The sequence below is a fragment of the Chiloscyllium punctatum genome, chromosome 5, assembly GCF_047496795.1.
Source record: "Chiloscyllium punctatum isolate Juve2018m chromosome 5, sChiPun1.3, whole genome shotgun sequence".
Taxonomy (NCBI): domain Eukaryota; kingdom Metazoa; phylum Chordata; class Chondrichthyes; order Orectolobiformes; family Hemiscylliidae; genus Chiloscyllium; species Chiloscyllium punctatum.
This window is the reverse complement of record NC_092743.1, coordinates 113,541,807-113,559,409: the sequence shown is the minus strand read 5'-3', so window position 1 is coordinate 113,559,409 and position 17,603 is coordinate 113,541,807. Positions and strand designations below refer to the sequence as shown.

The following is a 17,603-nucleotide window of genomic DNA, read 5'->3' as shown; positions in this document are numbered from 1 at the left end:
AGAAAATGCACTGATTTGAATTCTTTCTTTCAAATTGGAAAATAATTACTGGACCTTACACAGTGAAGGTTAATCGGTTAATTGTTTTTATAAATTTAGAAAAAAAGAGTTTCCATTAGGCATTCATCTCCTTACTAACATGCTCGTGGACACTAAGTTCTGTTTTAGGTTGATTCTGGATTAGTGGTGCTGGAAAAGCACAGCAGTTCAGGCAGCATCCGAGGAGCAGAGACACACACTTTTAGGTTGATGCCTGGTCAAAATGTCATTAGTCATGTTTCAAATGATGTCTGATCATGACCAGTTAAAATTCCTAGTTAACTTGTGCTACTAAATGCCAACCTGCAGCTCTTCAAGAGGAAGTGTGTTTTGCACGGAGCAGTGATGGATGCCTGTTTGTTGTGGGAAAAATACAGGAGTGGAATAAATGACAAAAAGTGGGGTAGGTTTGTGAATGCAGGCACTGGATTCGTTACTGGAGCATGTGAATGTGAATGCAGAGCTGCTAAATCATAGGATGCAAGGAGGCTGTACAGGCAAAATCTAAGATACCAGTGGGAGTGAATAGGACTGCCTTCCATCAGACATGCCACTTTAGTGATACTGTAAAGAAGCACAAGGTCACATAAAGGTGCAGGGAAGGTAAGTATTGAGAGAATGCACTCGAATAATTACTTGACTATTGTATGGAATATTGGATGGATTGTTTGATGGCATAATTGCAAAGTTTTGTTCAATGGTGGTTTTAATTTCAGAATTGGGAAATAACAAAGGGAGGCAAAGATGTCATACCATTGAAGGAAGGGAAATTGGACTTGTATTAGTTGAGGTAGATGAGATGAGGTGTTCACAGACAGCCTGGCTGGAACTGTGTTTATATGTTGCCTCCTCCAGCAAGAACTATGCCCTCATGATTGTGGAAGAATGCAGCAGACCACAAGACATTGTGACATGGGGACTGACGACAATTGCAGAGATCCTCCAGATTAGAAGGAGGACTGCTCTGAAGAAAATCATGGCCATGTCATGTTCGTGGTCCTGGAGCTGCTCTGCAGAAGCTGAAGGCCTGCAGGCAATTGGTGGCAAATTTCAGTGAACACTTGAGTGAAATGGAAGCATCCAACACAGTGTTCTTTACTGTGTCTTGGGTAGCAGAATTGCTCCTAGATGACCTGGGCGTTATGGATTTCAGCAGACAGCCCCACCTCTCTTTTCCTTCTTTGAGCAACTTGCTTTCCTCTTTGTCATCTCTAATCATTGCCCCTGTCAAACTGCAGGCCACATAGGAAACCAGAACACTCAGAATGAGAACGAGAGGTCTGAGCAATAGCTTTCACCTTCTGCCATGTCAAACCTTTTGGGGTTCACTCACTTTAAATGGGAATGTGAAGCTCCAAACACTTGTTTATACACATCAGCAACAAATTACAATTAAACAGTGACTAAAATGAGAGCCTAAAAAGTGCTGGTGGATGGATCTTCATTAGCATGGATGTTAAGCTGGGTGTGTTTAAGAGAGAGATTTAACTGGAGCACTGAAATCCAACTGACAGAGTTAGATTCATCTCTGTGTTGCATACTCACTAATGTCACAATCGGCCTGCTCCATGTATGTTTGATAAATGCTTGTGACATCAGTATGACTGATTGACACAAAGTCTCTTGTAGCAACAGTGTTTACATGCAAGTTAGGTGCCATTTTGAAATGTCACCCCATAGTATTGAATGTATAGGTGCAAAGAGTTGAATTTTGCAGCCTTGATATTTAAACCTGGAAGTGTAAGAGCATTTAATTCAATATGAAACCCATGGCCAGAAAGCAAATAGAGGGGTATAGAAATGTGGGTTAAAAGTATGATAAAAAAAGAGACAAAAAAGTTAAAATTATTTTAACTCTTTGATACAACTGAACAGATTTTTTACGCTCCTTCAGAGGACAATTGCAAGTTTAACAGTTTGATGTGGAAGTTATTTGTAGGCCAGAACAGGTAAGGAGGTCAGAATTCCTTTCTGGAAGACTTTAGTATACCAACTGGACTTGTATGACAATCGGAGAAAAGTGAGGACTGCAGATCCTGGAGATCAGAATGAAAGAGTGTGGTGCTGGAAAAGTACAGTTTGCCAGGCAACATCCGAGGAGCAGGAGAATCTACGTTTCAAGCATAAGCTCTTCATTAGGAATCCTTCGACTTGTATGACAATCTGTTAGCTTTATGTTCGCTATTTTTCTTTTCAGACAATTAAAACCAAATTCAGATATTCAAGCTGTTTTGATTTTGCTCATATTTTCTGGATTCTGGAGAGCTCTGGCCTTTCAATTCCTTGTCTGGTAAGTTAACTATTATGTAATTATAACCTTTTGATGTTTTAGCTTTCAGATGAAGAAAAGCAGGGTTTGAGGGTCGATACTTGGGAGACTCCCAATGAATGGTAAGAATTGAATGCATTGGTAGAGTTACTAGTTACGATTAAATAAGTGAGAGTAGAACCAAGCAAGGATACTGCCAAAGAAGCAAAAAGCAAAAGTTATTGGAAAAGGGTAATGAGATGAATTGTATCCAAGGATGCAAAACAGACAAGGAAAGCTTAACAAAAATATGCCTCAAGACTTTAATTAAGACTGTTTACCTTAACTAATAGCATGAGATTGTTAGGGGCAGAATTATTTCTAGTACCTTATTTTATTTCCAGATTCTGAATTGAACAGATAAGGCACATGCAGAGCATTACTCTCAGATTGTAAATCTTGTATTGCTTTGCGAGCACAATCACAAAATCCTAGCATTCTTTGAAGAAGTAAGTTCCATCTAATTTGATAAACTGGAACACACGAGGCAGTAATTTTTGAATACTTTCTAAATGACCTGGCACTTTATTTCATTTGATGTCGAATTTAAAGTAGTGTGATATAGATACTTCTTCCAAATATGTTACATTGCAAGTTTAGTGTTGCCCCAAAATGGAAACTTTTTTGCAGTGACACAAATCTATACAGTGCAACTTTTATTTTAAAACAAATTTCAAGAATGGATTTCTGCTCACGAGCAAAAATCAATATTGAGAAAGGTATGAGAGTACTACAATAGCAAATTTAATTGCACAATAAATAACATTGTTAAAGGAATTTTGACATCAAAAGCATTTCTGCTGTATACAAACATTGAAGTGATTCATTGTAGAGTAGCAGTTACTAAGCTACATAGAATAGTGTATAAATAAAAGTTCAATTGCCATGGTGTGTATTATATATATATATATATAATATATATATAGAGTGGCTCATTTTGAAATATCATCTAGTTTGACAACTATTAATGGAAGGTGATTTGGGGCTTTGAAAAGCTTTGTGCAATACATATGATTGAGTTATGAAGAGGATCTGAGAGAAATAGATCTGTCCTTACTGAGTCTGAGGAGACCAGCTAGGATATCAGCTGTGTTTGTAAAAGCAAAGAGGAAATCAATAATGGTGAAAATTCTTCTTGTGAATTTTGGTGAACTGTAAGGCTATAGACTTTGAAATTGAAGCTAAACATAATGTAAGCAATAATTGCACAACATGTAACAACTAAGTTATAGAATGGAGCTCCTAATTGCAACAACTACCAAGTTTATTCAAACAATAAATTCAGAAGCTCTGAGTGCTTTGTTCTATATTTTTGGCTAACCCTGTCTACTATGACAGTTAGATACTTTTCTTTAGTGTCTCTGGCTGGTGTGTATTTACATATACACTATCAGGCTGCTGACTCCACCTAGGAAAATGTTTGTTCACTCTCATCAGTACTGTAACACTTATATCATGGTTAATGAATACATTTCCTTAATGTGTCTCAGCACGTCTTGTTTTCATGCTTATTTCTAGTTTGATCTTTTCTGATTCCTTCTGTTCATGACAGAAGAGCAGAATTAACTACACAATGATCACTTGCATGAGCCATTATACCCCCCCACCTGCCCTCTGAGTTTTTCTCTTACTTGGTTTACAATATACCATGAATTTGTATTATTTTCGTTCTTATTGTCATCATTAACATAGTTGTCAGCATGACCCCTGCAAAGTCTGAATATCACAGTTTGAGATTATCTGGAACTCTGAGGGATGTTCTAATCTGGTTTGTTTGATTTCTACATGAGGGTGATACTTCCTACAATCCCTGGAATTGTTGTGCCATTGTATACAGTGTTGTATTATGGGTATATATGTCCTACATCCTTGATATTTGTACTTCTCTCACCTTTTTGGTACGAATAAGATTAATGTTTTTCTGCTTTTCCTGAATATTCCTTCAGGCTTTCAGGTCACATGGTGGCTCAGTGGCTCAGTGGTTAGCACTGTTTCTTTGCAGTGCCAGGGACCCATATTCAATTCCAACCTCTGGTGATTATCTGTGTGGAGTTTGCACGTTCTTCATGGGTTTCCTGCGGGGGCTCCAGTTTCCTCCCACAATCCAAAGATATGCAGGTTAGGTGGACTGGTCATGGGCAATTGCTTGTAGTGTCCAGGGATGGTTGGGATGTTCTTCACAGGGTCAGTATGGGCTGAATGGCCTGCTTCCACACTGGAGAGATTCTATGATCTAACTACATATGATCTTGTTTAATCTGTTCATCTAAGTAATATTGCCACTGTCTTACTCAAATTTTCCAACCTGGTTTCAAAGTTGACAGTGCTTTTGCCCACTATCTAGAGGTCTACCACTTCTGCAGTGTTTTGTTGTGATATTTCTGCATTCCCGTAACCTCTCATGACTATGAGAAAAATATGTTTAGTTTAATATTGCATTTTTGCACTACTATGTCTGTTTTAAATCTCCTTTCCATTAGTAATTCAGCTGGTAACTTCTCATTATTTAATGGTAGTATTCTACAACTGGGTAATGCTAATTCTTAGTCTGTATTTTATGACCTTAGTGACCTCACAAACTTGTCACTCTTATGGTCTCCATTTCTCCATTTGACTGAGGGTGAAGAGGAGAGCTTGTCACTTGGTTGATACCTGACTCAATAGCAAACTTCCTGAATTCTCCATTCATAAATTTTGATCTGTTGTCCAAAATCAGATTAAAGGGAAAGCCATGTGTTTCAGTGCTTTAAACAGCAATATATTTCCAATCTTGACTTGGAAATGTATTGCTGTTCCTTCTGTGTCACTGGGTCAAAATCTTGAAAGTTCCTCTCTAATGACATTGAGAGTCTATCTACAGCATTTAGACTGCAGTGGTTCAAGAAAGCATCACACCATCACCTTATCAAGGGCATCTAGGGATGGTCAATAAATGCTGGCTCAGCCAGTGACACCCACATTCCATGGCTGAATTCAAGCAAAAAAAAATCACTGGACTTGCTGTGGTTGAATGAAGTCTTTTGACTTCTGTCTTGAACAGTAATCTACTAGGACTAACTGTATATTCCCTTTTGACTTGGAATATGTTTGTTACCTCTCCCATGACCTTTCTCAAAATTTTGAGGAAATAAATAGCCCTGTTGGTATTTGATTATTTGTTGACACAGTGTGACATAATGTCATAAGAAATTACTATTTCATTTGAAATTCCTGGCCAGCAAACTGACTGTTGGGGATTTGCTCTGCATTTTGTGATTTCTATATGTCTCCTACAGAAGTTTTTCAAATCACTTGCCTCATTGAGCGGTCAACCTTTCTGTATTTGTGCATCAACTCTTAAGTATTTTGTACATGACATCTTTTTAACATTTGATTTGTTTTTTGATTTGCTTCCAGGTAGCATTACACAACTTTGTGCATGCCACATTTGATTTTTGAATTGCATGAATTTCTGATTTTACCTACTGCTCCACACCCATCCCCACCCCCCACCCCCACCCCCCACCCCCCCCTCACTTTGGTGGTAGTAAGCCAGCAACTGAAGTAGGATATAATCCCACTTCTTCAGTGAGAATTACATTTTCTTTGTAAGCTTGATCCACCATTGCACTTGAGAATGCATCAGCCATTACTTATGTCTTGCCTGGAACATCGAATGTTACACAGTTGAACCTTATTAGCCTAAGCACCAAACCTTTTGTGTAAATGCCACTGCAAGTAAATCTTTGATCCAAAATATATTATTAATGGCTATGGTCCATTTTGACCTGGAATCTCAATCCAACACAGAGTCTCCAAATCTTTCACATTCCTATGTAACAGCTAATGTTTCTCTTCTCAATTGTTGCACACCGTCTGTTCAGATTCTATTTAAGCTCTTCGTGGGCTTTCTTCATTCATTGTTTGGAGGATGGGAAGAATTTCTGGCTGTAACAGCTGCTCCTTTTTTGAGGTATTTAAAGTGCTGGAGGTGATTTCCTTAAATTCCACGAGCAGCAATTACTGTTTTATATGCTGTTGCATTGTTTTGGAACTTTGGTAAAAAAAAAGTCAAAACAACAGTAGTTTTAAAAGGGAGAAGAACAGACAAAGGAAGCACATAGTGAGGTCAGTGCAGAAAGAGAGAGAAAAAGAAACAGACACCATAGTGAACCTTCACTGGCAACGGGGGTGGTACCAGGGGACTGGAGAGTAGCGAATGTTGTGCCCCTGTTCAAAAAAGGGAATAGGGATAACCCCGGGAATTACAGGCCAGTTAGTCTTACTTCTGTGGTAGGCAAAGTAATGGAAAGGGTACTGAGGGATAGGATTTACGAGTATCTGGAACGGCACTGCTTGATTAGGGACAGCCAGCACGGATTTGTGAAGGGTAGGTCTTGCCTTACAAGTCTTATTGAATTCTTCGAGGAGGTGACCAAGCATGTGGATGAGGGTAGAGCAGTGGATGTAGTGTACATGGATTTTAGTAAGGCATTTGATAAGGTTCCCCATGGTAGGCTTATGCGGAAAGTCAGGAGGCATGGGATAGAGGGAAATTTGGCCAATTGGATAGAAAACTGGCTAACCGGTCGAAGTCAGAGAGTGGTAGTAGATGGTAAATATTCAGCATGGAGTCCAGTTACAAGTGGAGTTCCGCAGGGATCAGTTCTGGGTCCTCTGCTGTTTGTAATTTTTATTAATGACTTAGATGAGGGAGTCGAAGGGTGGGTCAGTAAATTTGCAGATGATACAAAGATAGGTGGAGTTGTGGACAGTGAGGAGGGCTGTTGTCGGCTGCAGAGGGACTTAGATATGATGCAGAGCTGGGCTGAGGAGTGGCAGATGGAGTTCAACCCTGCCAAGTGTGAAGTTGTCCATTTTGGAAGAACAAATAAGAATGCGGAATACAGGGTTAATGGTAGGGTTCTTGGTCAGGTGGAGGAACAGAGGGATCTTGGGGTCTATGTACATAGATCTTTGAAGGTTGCCACTCAGGTGGATAGAGTTTGTAAGAAGGCCTATGGAGTATTATCGTTCATTAGCAGAGGGATTGAATTCAAGAGTCGTGAGGTGATGTTGCAGCTGTACAGGACTTTGGTTAGGCCACATTTGGAGTACTGTGTGCAGTTCTGGTCGCCTCACTTTAGGAAAGATGTGGAAGCTTTGGAGAGGGTGCAGAGAAGATTTACCAGGATGTTGCCTGGAATGGAGAGTAGGTCGTACGAGGATAGGTTGAGAGTTCTCGGCCTTTTCTTGTTGGAACGGCGAAGGATGAGGGGTGACTTGATAGAGGTTTATAAGATGATCAGAGGAATAGATAGAGTAGACAGTCAGAAACTTTTTCCCCGGGTACAACAGAGTGTTACAAGGGGACATAAATTTAAGGTGAAGGGTGGAAGGTATAGGGGAGATGTCAGGGGTGGGTTCTTCACCCAGAGAGTGGTGGGGGCATGGAATGCGCTGCCCGTGGGAGTGGTGGAGTCAGATTCATTGGCGACCTTTAAGCGGCATTTGGATAGGTACATGGATGGGTGCTTAATCTAGGATAGAAGTTCGGCACAACATCGTGGGCCGAAGGGCCTGTTCTGTGCTGTATTGTTCTATGTTCTATGTTCTATGTTCTATGCACAGTTACTGTCTTTGCTGTTTAAATTCATGTATCGCTGGACATTAGAGTGCGTCTGGAAAAATGAACAAACGGTGAAATTCACAGCTGATCTTGGAGAAACTGTTTGGGTGAAATTCAAGCACAGAACCAGACAAGTGAATTGTTTTAAGTGTGGCCAACAGAAAGTCTGCAGTAGTGAGTAGAGTGGCTTCTTTCTTGATTATATGTTTTATTGAGCTATGTCTCTTTATTAAACTTAAAATATAAGCCCTAACTATTAGTTTAACCTGGGGCAGTGTTTTGTAGAGGAGTAAAACGGTGTTATTTTCTGGGTCTGTGAAGGAGCAAAAATGGCTTTAGTAGAGTGATATGTGCTTCTTGTCAGATGTGGGAGTTTAAAGAGAATTTAAGGGTCACTGCGGATTATATCTGCAATAAATGCTGTTGGTTGCGAATCTTGTCAGATTGAATGGATCGGTTGGAGAGACAGTTAGAAGAAATGAGGAATTTGCAACAGCAACAGTATGTGATGGATGGCAGTTATGGGAAGGGGGGAATGTCTCAGATACAGTCACATAGATGGGTTAACTCCAGGAAAGGTAAGAGAGGTAGGCAGCTAGTGCAGGAGCCTTCTGTGGCTATACCCATTTCAAACAAGTTTGCTGTTTTGGAAAAGGTAGGGGATGATGGATTCTCAGGGGAATGTAGCACGAACAGCCAGGTTTCTGGTATTGAGAATGGCTCTAATGCAATGAGGGGTACGTCGGCTTCCAAGAGATCAATTGTGTTAGGGAATTCCATAGTCAGAGGTATGACAGATGTTTCTGTGGCCAGCAGCGAAAAAGCAGAATGGTGTGTTGCTTCCCTGGTGCCAGGCTCAAGGATGTCTCAGAGGGTGCAGAATGTTCTCACGGGGGAGAGGGGCCAGCAGGAGGTCATTGTCCACATTGGAACGAACGACACAGGATGGGAAATGTTTGACATTCTGAAGGGAGATTACAGAGAGTTAGGCAGGAATTTAAAAAGGAGGTCCTCGAGAGCTGTAATATATGGATTACTCCCAGCGCTATGAGCTAGTGAGGGCAGGAATAGGATAGAGCAGATGAATGCATGGCTGAGGAGCTGGTGTATGGGAGAAGGATTCACATTTTTGGATCATTGGAATCTCTTTTGGGGTAAAAGTGACCTGTACAAGAAGGATGGATTGCACCTAAATTGGAAGGGGGCTAATATATTTGCAGGGAGATTTGCAAGAGCTGCTCGGGAGGGGGGGGGAGCGGGGAGAAGGTAGGGGTGTGGGGGGAGGTGGGGGGGGGATCCCAGGGAGATAGTGAGGAAAGAGATCAATCTGAGACTGGTACAGTTGAGAACAGAAGTGAGTCAAACAGTCAGGGCAGGCAGGGACAAGGTAGGACTAATAAATTAAACTGCATTTATTTCAATGCAAGGGGCCTAACAGGGAAGGCAAATGAACTCAGGGCATGGTTAGGAACATGGGGCTGGGATATCATAGCAAGTATGGAAACATGGCTCAGGGATGGGCAGGACTGGCAGCTGAATGTTCCAGGATACAAATGCTACAGGAAGGATAGAAAGGGAGGCAAGAGAGGAGGGGGAGTGGCATTTTTGATAAGGGATAGCATTACAGCTGTGCTGAGGGAGGATATTCCCGGAAGTACATCCAGGGAAGTTATTTGGGTGGAATTGAGAAATAAGAAAAGGATGATCACTTTATTGGGATTGTATTATAGACCCCCTAATAGTCAGAGAGAAATTGAGAAACAAACTTGTAAGGAGATCTCAGCTATCTGTAAGAAAATAGGATGGTTATGGTCGGGGATTTTAACTTTCCAAACATCGACTGGGACTGCCATAGTGTTTAGGGTTTAGATGGAGAGGAATTTGTTCAGTGTGTACAAGAAAATTGGATTCAGTGCGTGGATGTACCTACTAGAGAAGGTGCAAAACTTGACCTACTCTTGGGAAATAAAGCAGGGCAGGTGACTGAGGTGTCAGTGGGGGAGCACTTTGGGGCCAGCGACCATAATTCTATTGGATTTAAAATAGTGATGGAAAAGAATAGACCAGATCTATAAGTTGAAGTTCTAAATTGGAGAAAGGCCAATTTTGATGGTATTAGGCAAGACCTTTCAAAAGCTGATTGGGGCAGATGTTCGCAGCTAAAGGGATGGCTGGAAAATGGGAAGCCTTCAGAAATGAGATAACCAGAATCTAGAGAAAGTATATTCCTGTTAAAGTGAAAGGAAAGGCTGGTAGGTGTAGGGAATGCTGGATGACTAAAGAAATTGAGGATTTGCTTAAGAAAAAGAAGGAAGCATATGGTCAGGTATAGACAGGATAGATCGAGTGAATCCATTAAGAGTATAAAGGAAGTGGGAGTATACTTAAGAGGGAAATCAGGAGGGCAAAAAGGGGACATGAGATAGCATTGGCAATTAAGGAAAATCCAAAGGGTTTTTACAAATACATTAAGGATAAAAGGGTAACTAGGGAGAGAATAGGGCCCCTCAAAGATCAGGAAAGCTGCCTCTGTGTTGAGCCGGAGGAAATGGGGGAGATACTAAACAAGTATTTTGCATCTGTGGAAAAGGATATGGAAGATATGGAATGTAGGGAAATAGATGGTGACACCTTGCAAAATGTCCATATTACAGAGGAGGAAGTGCTGAATGTCTTGAAACACATAAAGGTGGATAAATCCCCAGGACCTGATCAGGTGTACCCTAGAATTCTGTGGGAAGCTAGAGAAGTGATTGCTGGGCCTTTTGCTGAGATATTTGTATCGTCGATAGTCACAGGTGAGGTGTCAGAAAACTGGAAGTTGGCTAATGTGGTGCCACTGTTTAAGAAGGGTGATAAGGACAAGCTAGGGAGCTATAAACCAGTGAGCCTGACATCGGTGGTGGGACAGTTGTTGGAGAGAATCCTGAGGGACAGGATGTACATGTATTTGGAAAGGCAAGGACTGATTAGGGATAGTCAACGTGGCTTTGAGTGTGGGAAATCATGTCTCATAATCTTGATTGAGCTTTTTGAAGAAGTAACAAAGAGGATTGATGAGGGAAGAGAGGTAGATGTGATCGATGTGGACTTCAGTAAAGCATTTGACCACGTTCCCCATTGGAGACTGGTTAGCAAGGTTAGATCTCATGGAATACAAGGAAAACTAGCCATTTGGATACAGAACTGGCTCAAAGGTAGAAGACAGAGGGTGGTGGTGGAGGATTGCTTTTCAGACTGGATGTCTGCGACCAGTGGAGTGCCACAAGGATCGGTGCTGGTCCCTCTACTTTTTGTCATTTACATAAATGATTTGGATGCGAGCATAAGAAGTACAGTTAGTAAGTTTGCAAATGACACCAAAATTGGAGGTGCAGTGGACAGCGAAGAAGATTACCTCAGATTACAATGGGATCTTGACCAGATGGGCCAATAGGCTGAGAAGTGGCAGATGGAGTTTAATTCAGATAAATGCGAGGTGCTGCATTTTGGGGAAGCAAATCTTAGCAGGACTTACACACTTAATGGTAAGGTCCTAGGGAGTGTTGCTGAACAAAGAGACCTTGGAGTGCAAGTTCATAGCTCCTTGAAAGTGGAGTCACAGGGTAGATAGGATAGTGAAGAAAGTGTTTGGTATGCTTTCTTTTATTGGTCAGAGTTTTGAGTACAGGCGTTGGGAGATCATGTTGCGGCTGTACAGGACATCGGTTAGGCCACTATTGGAATATTGCATGCAATTCTGGTTTCCTTCCTATCAGAAAGATGTTGTGAAACTTGAAAAGGTTGGAGGATTTGAGCTATAGGGAGAGGCTGAACAGTCTGGGGCTGTTTTCCCTGGAGCGTCGGAGGCTGAGGGGTGACCTTATAGAGGTTTATAAAATTATGAGGAGCATGGATAGGGTAAATAGGCAAAGTCTTTTCTGTGGGGTGGGGGAGTCCAGAGCTAGAGGGCATAGGTTTAGGGTGAGAGGGAAAGATATAAAAAAGAGACCTAAGGGGCAACTTTGTCACACAGAAGGTGGTACGTGTATGGAATGAGCTGCCAGAGGATGTGGTGGAGGCTGGTACAATTGCAGCATTTAGAAGGCATTTGGATGGGTATATGAATAGGAAGGGTTTGGAGGGATATGGGCCGGGTGCTGGCAGGTGGGACTAGATTAGGTTGGGAAATCTGGTTGGCATGGATAGGTTGGACTGAAGGGTCTGTTTCCATGCTGTACATCTCTATGACTCTATGACTCTATTTTGAACCTGAATGAAGACTGCTTCCAATTCCATGGATGATGCATCTATGGCTACTGCAGTAAGTAACCCCGGGTTAGAGTGAGGTAATACATATGTGGAAAGTAGCTTCTCCTTAATTTTCTAAAAAAACTTCAACTTGTTCCTGACTCAATATCAATGCTAACCTTTATTCAAACGCTCTCTTGTAGGTTGAGTGAGACTGGCTAAATTTGAGGTGAAATTTCTCACTTGATTCACTATGTCAAAGAATAGCTCCATATCACCTACATCCTTTGGTGCTGGAAGTTGACTCTTGGCCCTTGTCTTCCTCCAACCCATAACGATACCTTGTTTTTGAGTTATCCCAAAAACATAGTTGTTGTTTTGGAGAATTGACATTTCTTGTTTAATGAGACCATTAAGTTTGGAGCGAATGTAGGCCATTCGACCCATTGAATCTTCCCCACCATTTAATGAGTTTGTGGATAGTATTACAACCCTTAGCTCCACTTCTTTGCCTTTTTTGGTGTCAGAAGGATAAATGGGATTTCACAGAAACCTACAACTTGTAATGGGACTTGTAGATGCAACAAGGATGTTCCTAATGGCAGGGGTTAGAGTGTAAGGATATGGGGTAAACCAATTAAGACTGAGATGAAGAGAAATTTCTTCACCCAGAAAGTGGTGAGCTTGCAGAATTCACTATCATAGAAAGCAGTTGAGGCCAAAATATTGTATGATATCAAGAATGAGTTGGATATATTGTTTGGTTAAAGTGATTGAAGGATATTGAGGGTAACAGGAACAGGCTATTTAGTTGGATGATCAACTATGATCATAATGAATGACAGAACAGACTTGAAGGGATGAAGGGCCAGCTCCTACTCCTATTTTCTGTTTCTAAACATGTCGTACATATGCATTCTTAGTTCTTCATTTAGTTTGAAGATTGCTACCAACCCTCAGTAATATTGTACCATTGCGCTACTTGATTTGACCCTACTTTTTATCCTGCTGTCTCAATAATATTCCATCTTTTCCTAATCGTGAATGACGTATTTCCTATGGACTCCAAGCAAACGGGTTTTGTCACTTCTTGTAAAATAATATAGTACTATTGTTTTAATTTGGCCAATCCACTTAACTTTGGAAATTCTAGTCCAAGTTCTCATCCAGTCTATTGTTGGAGAATTGTCATAACTCCATGTTAGAGACCTAGCCAAATGTGTACATTTCTATTTAAAAATAGTTTTTGATTCTTCCGTAGAGAGTGTCACACAGACATCATGTCCTTTGTGCCTGAGTGTTGTGATGCATCAAACATGCAAACGAGGTTCTTTGTCTCTCTGGACATTGCAGTTTTTGTTCATGCTGATTAGTCTCAAGGAATGCACCCTAAGAGTTTAGTTGTTGTGACTAAATTACTTTTGCACATCACCACCTATAACCTTCGCAAGGTTTTTCCATTCATTTTGCCTTTTTTGGTAATTAAGCACATCCCTGATGAAAACTGTACCAAAGCTCTTCTCCATCTTCTTTGATGTAGCATTCCAATCCATCTTCATGAAATTTTCCTCTGGGGTGGATCTAATCTCTGGGATGAGTGCAAAAATGTCCAATGTACATCACCTCCAGTTCAGAACTCAGATCACCTCCACTTCTGTCACTGAGCCACAACATTCAGATAATCTTTGGATGTGCACACGCGTGGAGGCTAATGTCCAAATTATTGTCAATGTTTTCATGGAGGCACGTGAGAAAATGGGTCTTGAACTGAAGAAGATAAAAGTTCTCCATCAGTTTGCTGCCATCACACTATTGTGCTCCCTCCTATCCCCCAAGCTATAAAGGATGGTAAGCCACTGGATAATATGGATAATGCCTTGGGAACACACACACAAGCCAGTAGAAATTTCAAATCCCTTAAATTAATTTCCATTCTTTATTATGGTTGAATCTTGATAGCATCTTAATCAAATCATTCCACACTGTGGGCATGCATCCTCTGTTCAGCACAATGCAATTGGCTGCAAGTGTGAATAAAAGACTAATTACTGGACTAAACTTTCTTGTAACTGCACAATTCCCTGATTAATATCACCATCTTCTTTTTGTAAACATCCCAGGTTGTGTATAATTTTGAAAAACTTGTTATTCCATTTTGGACAACTCAATCCATAATGGTATTTTGTGTTGCATCCAGAACATCTATTGACAACATTCTGAGCATTTCTTCAGGTTAATTGTTAAAGTTATAGTGATGCCAATTCCTGCTGTCTAATGTGATTGATGGAAGTATTTTTATCCTGTATCTTTTCGTATTGACATTTTCGACCTGTATCTGGGTCATCTTATATTGGCAATACTATTCTTTGTGTGACTATTGAATATTCCATTGAGCCATGAAAGCACCAGGAATGAATCTTTTTCCAAGGAAATGGTTTTAGAGACTTCTGACCTCTTGTCCAGAAGCGAGTACATTTTTAAAAAATCTATCTCCAGTTAATTGTCAGTTTCCATCCATGTTTGTTGCCTTTACATTGTTGAATTGTGCTCAGGCAATCTGAGTTCAGAATCTTCAAAATAATTATTTTCAATTTTGTATATAGTCTGTTAAATTGTGCTATATGTTATTCTCTGATCTTCAACTCTCTAAATTTACCAAAGTGTCACCATGCCTTATATGTACTTGTAATCATTCCTTCTCTGTTACCCATTCTCTCCTTGAGCTGAAGCTCTCATAACGTTGCACTCTGTTTTATTAATGTTTATAATGTGCTTATCTCTTTGTTCTTTGTGCTGTTTTGTTGCTTTGTGGTGAATCTCAGTAGGTAACGTGAGACTTTGACATCATCTGAGACAACGATAGAGTTTTTCCTCATACCTCCTGCCCATCAGTAAATCTACAGTGTTAACTCACTCAATTTAACACCACAAGATACAAATGTTTTTACATCCACACTCCTTGCTTGGATTCTCCACGTACTTGGTGATAATTAGGTTAAATGGACACAACTGAAATCTAATTCATGTATGAATCTTTTAAGCTTCTTGTTTGCAAACTGTGGACTGATTCTACAGTATCTGTGATCCTGTGAATTGAATATATTCTCCTGAGTGACTACAATACTGTCTCTGCTTTGGTATTATGCAGATAGTTGACTTCAAGCCACCTTGAGTACCAGCCTATGGCCATCTTGTGTGTAACGGAGAACTTAAACCCAAATGGGAGGAGATTAAAATAAATAATTTAACAACATGATTGACAGAAGATTAATGTGGGAATTTTTTTTGGTGTCAAGAGCATTCCCCACCTGAGTGATAGTGCATTTATTGACATGAGAATTTATTAAGTCCGAGTATTATTCTGTATAGACCTTCAATGACACAATGCATTGTGATCTCCTCCTTCTTGGGTAATTCCTCAAGCTCAAGGATGATTTGCTTCCACATCCATTTGATGAATTCAGAAATATCTGATAAGTCCAATGTGCCATCTGCAGAATCTGCCATCTGCATGAAGTGGTGGTGCCTGAAGGGTTAGATGGATGGGTTGTTTGAAGATTTTCATGCTCCTTCTGCTGCTCAAATTTTGCCTCTGCACATTCCTAACAAAACCTCTTGATGTGCCCAATATCCTCCCAGATGGACCTTTTCCACTTTGGTCAGTTAAAACATAGCCATGGTTCTTTGACCTTTTTAGAGATGCTTTGAGGACATTCTCAAAACCTTTCCATTGTCCTTATGGTAGTCTCCTGCAGTGACTGAGTTCCAATGTTCCCGTGCTTCTATTCTATATTATATTGTAGTCCGGCTGTATGCTCATTACATATATTAAAATCCATTCAGTGGCAGAAAGCCACCTCTCAAATCTGATGGCTGCAGGCCAACATATCAAGTTTTGAGTGTTTGTACCTGTTAGGGGCTGTTCATTGCATTGTTTCTAGATTCTCAGGCATACCTGTGACCGTATTAATCTAGAATTAATCATCTGTACCTGTAGTCAATTGATGCCACATCCTGCTGTATTTTTCCTGCATCTGCTGTAATTAACTTAAATTCAGTTTAAATTAGACTAAATTCAGTCAATCGCAGCACAGCCAGATGTACCTGTGAAGCTTGCTTGCTAGTCATAGCCTTTATGTACTGAGGGCCGATTCGTGCATTCAGTGGAAACCAATTAAAAAGGAACAGCATTCATGGAATCACTGAAGCTCACAGCACAGAGGAAGACCATTCCTGTCATCATGCCAGTGCAGACACTTTGAGACAGTGGATGTGCTTAGTTGTACAATAAACTTTGTCCTTAAGCTGCAAGTTCTATATCCATAAGTATTAGTTCAGCTGACTTTTCAAATCATTTCTGGTTGCAATTTAATTAGTTGAAGAATTGATCGTCTCCTGACATTTTCATTTTTGCCTTTCGCATGTGACGTCGAATGGGCTGTGGTATAACGTAAATTGCACTGCATCACTAGGGCTTCCTTACTTTTCTTGATGAATTCACACTGCAGCTGGGTCAGCAAATTCTTGAAGACCTCAGGAGGGCATTGCCAGCACCAGGAAGACCTGACAATGAGATGTCAACCTGATGAATCTACAACACTGGGCTACTTGTGCCAAACAGTGGAAGCAGCAAGTGATAAGCAGGACTAAGTGATGCCAAAACCACTGGATCAAATTAAAGCTGCAAGAACAGCCAGATCCAATCATGAATAATGGTGAACAATTAAACAATTAACTGGAGGATGGGCTTCCTCAAAAATCCTGTCCTTGATATCAGGGGAGTCCAGGGAATAAGTGCAAAATGCAAGCCTGTATCACTTGCATCAAACTTTCCCCAGCTGAGGCAAGTGGATGATCCATGTAGGCCTCATCCTTTGGTCTCCATAGATGGCGGCCTTCAGCCAATTTGATTCATTCACATGATAGTAAGAAACAGCTGATGGCATTGGATATCGCAAAGGATATGGGCTCTGACAATATTTTGGCAGAACTAGCTGTTCTCGAGCTAAGCTGTTACAGTATAGCTGTAACACTGGCAGTGACCCAAGTATGTGGAAATTTGCCCATGTCTGTCCTGTCCACAAAGATCAGGACAGATCCAACCTGGCCATTTGCAACTCTGTCAGGCTATACTCAATCGTCAACAGAGTCAGGGAAGGTGGTGTTGATTATGATATCAAGTGGCATTTGCTTATTGGTAACAGTTCAGTTTGGCTTCCAGATAGACCACTAGGATACTGGTCTCATTAGAACTTTTTGTCCAAGCATGAAAAATAATGTTATACTCCTGAGGTGAGGTAAAACTGACTATGCTTGAAAGGCTATAATGACTGAGTATCATATCATAGGAACAAGCCATCCGGCCTTTCAATAAAATTATGGCTGATCTGATTTCTGCATAGCTCTAGTTACATTTCA

The 17,603-nt window shown here is 40.7% G+C and overlaps 1 protein-coding gene across 3 annotated transcripts in view; it reads left to right on the top strand.

Moving 5' to 3' along the window:
- The window catches only part of LOC140477357 (cAMP-regulated phosphoprotein 21-like), a 448,868-nt gene that overhangs the window by 68,761 nt on the left and 362,504 nt on the right, over positions 1-17,603 (top strand). Inside the window, exon 1 of one of the 3 annotated variants that reach the window (XM_072571087.1) lies at positions 2,237-2,329. The exons of the other annotated variants lie outside the window; for them this stretch is intronic. The gene's annotated coding sequence lies outside the window, so the exon portion shown is untranslated. Of the gene's footprint in view, positions 1-2,236; positions 2,330-17,603 lie in introns of those variants that run through there. 3 annotated transcript variants of the gene reach the window in all.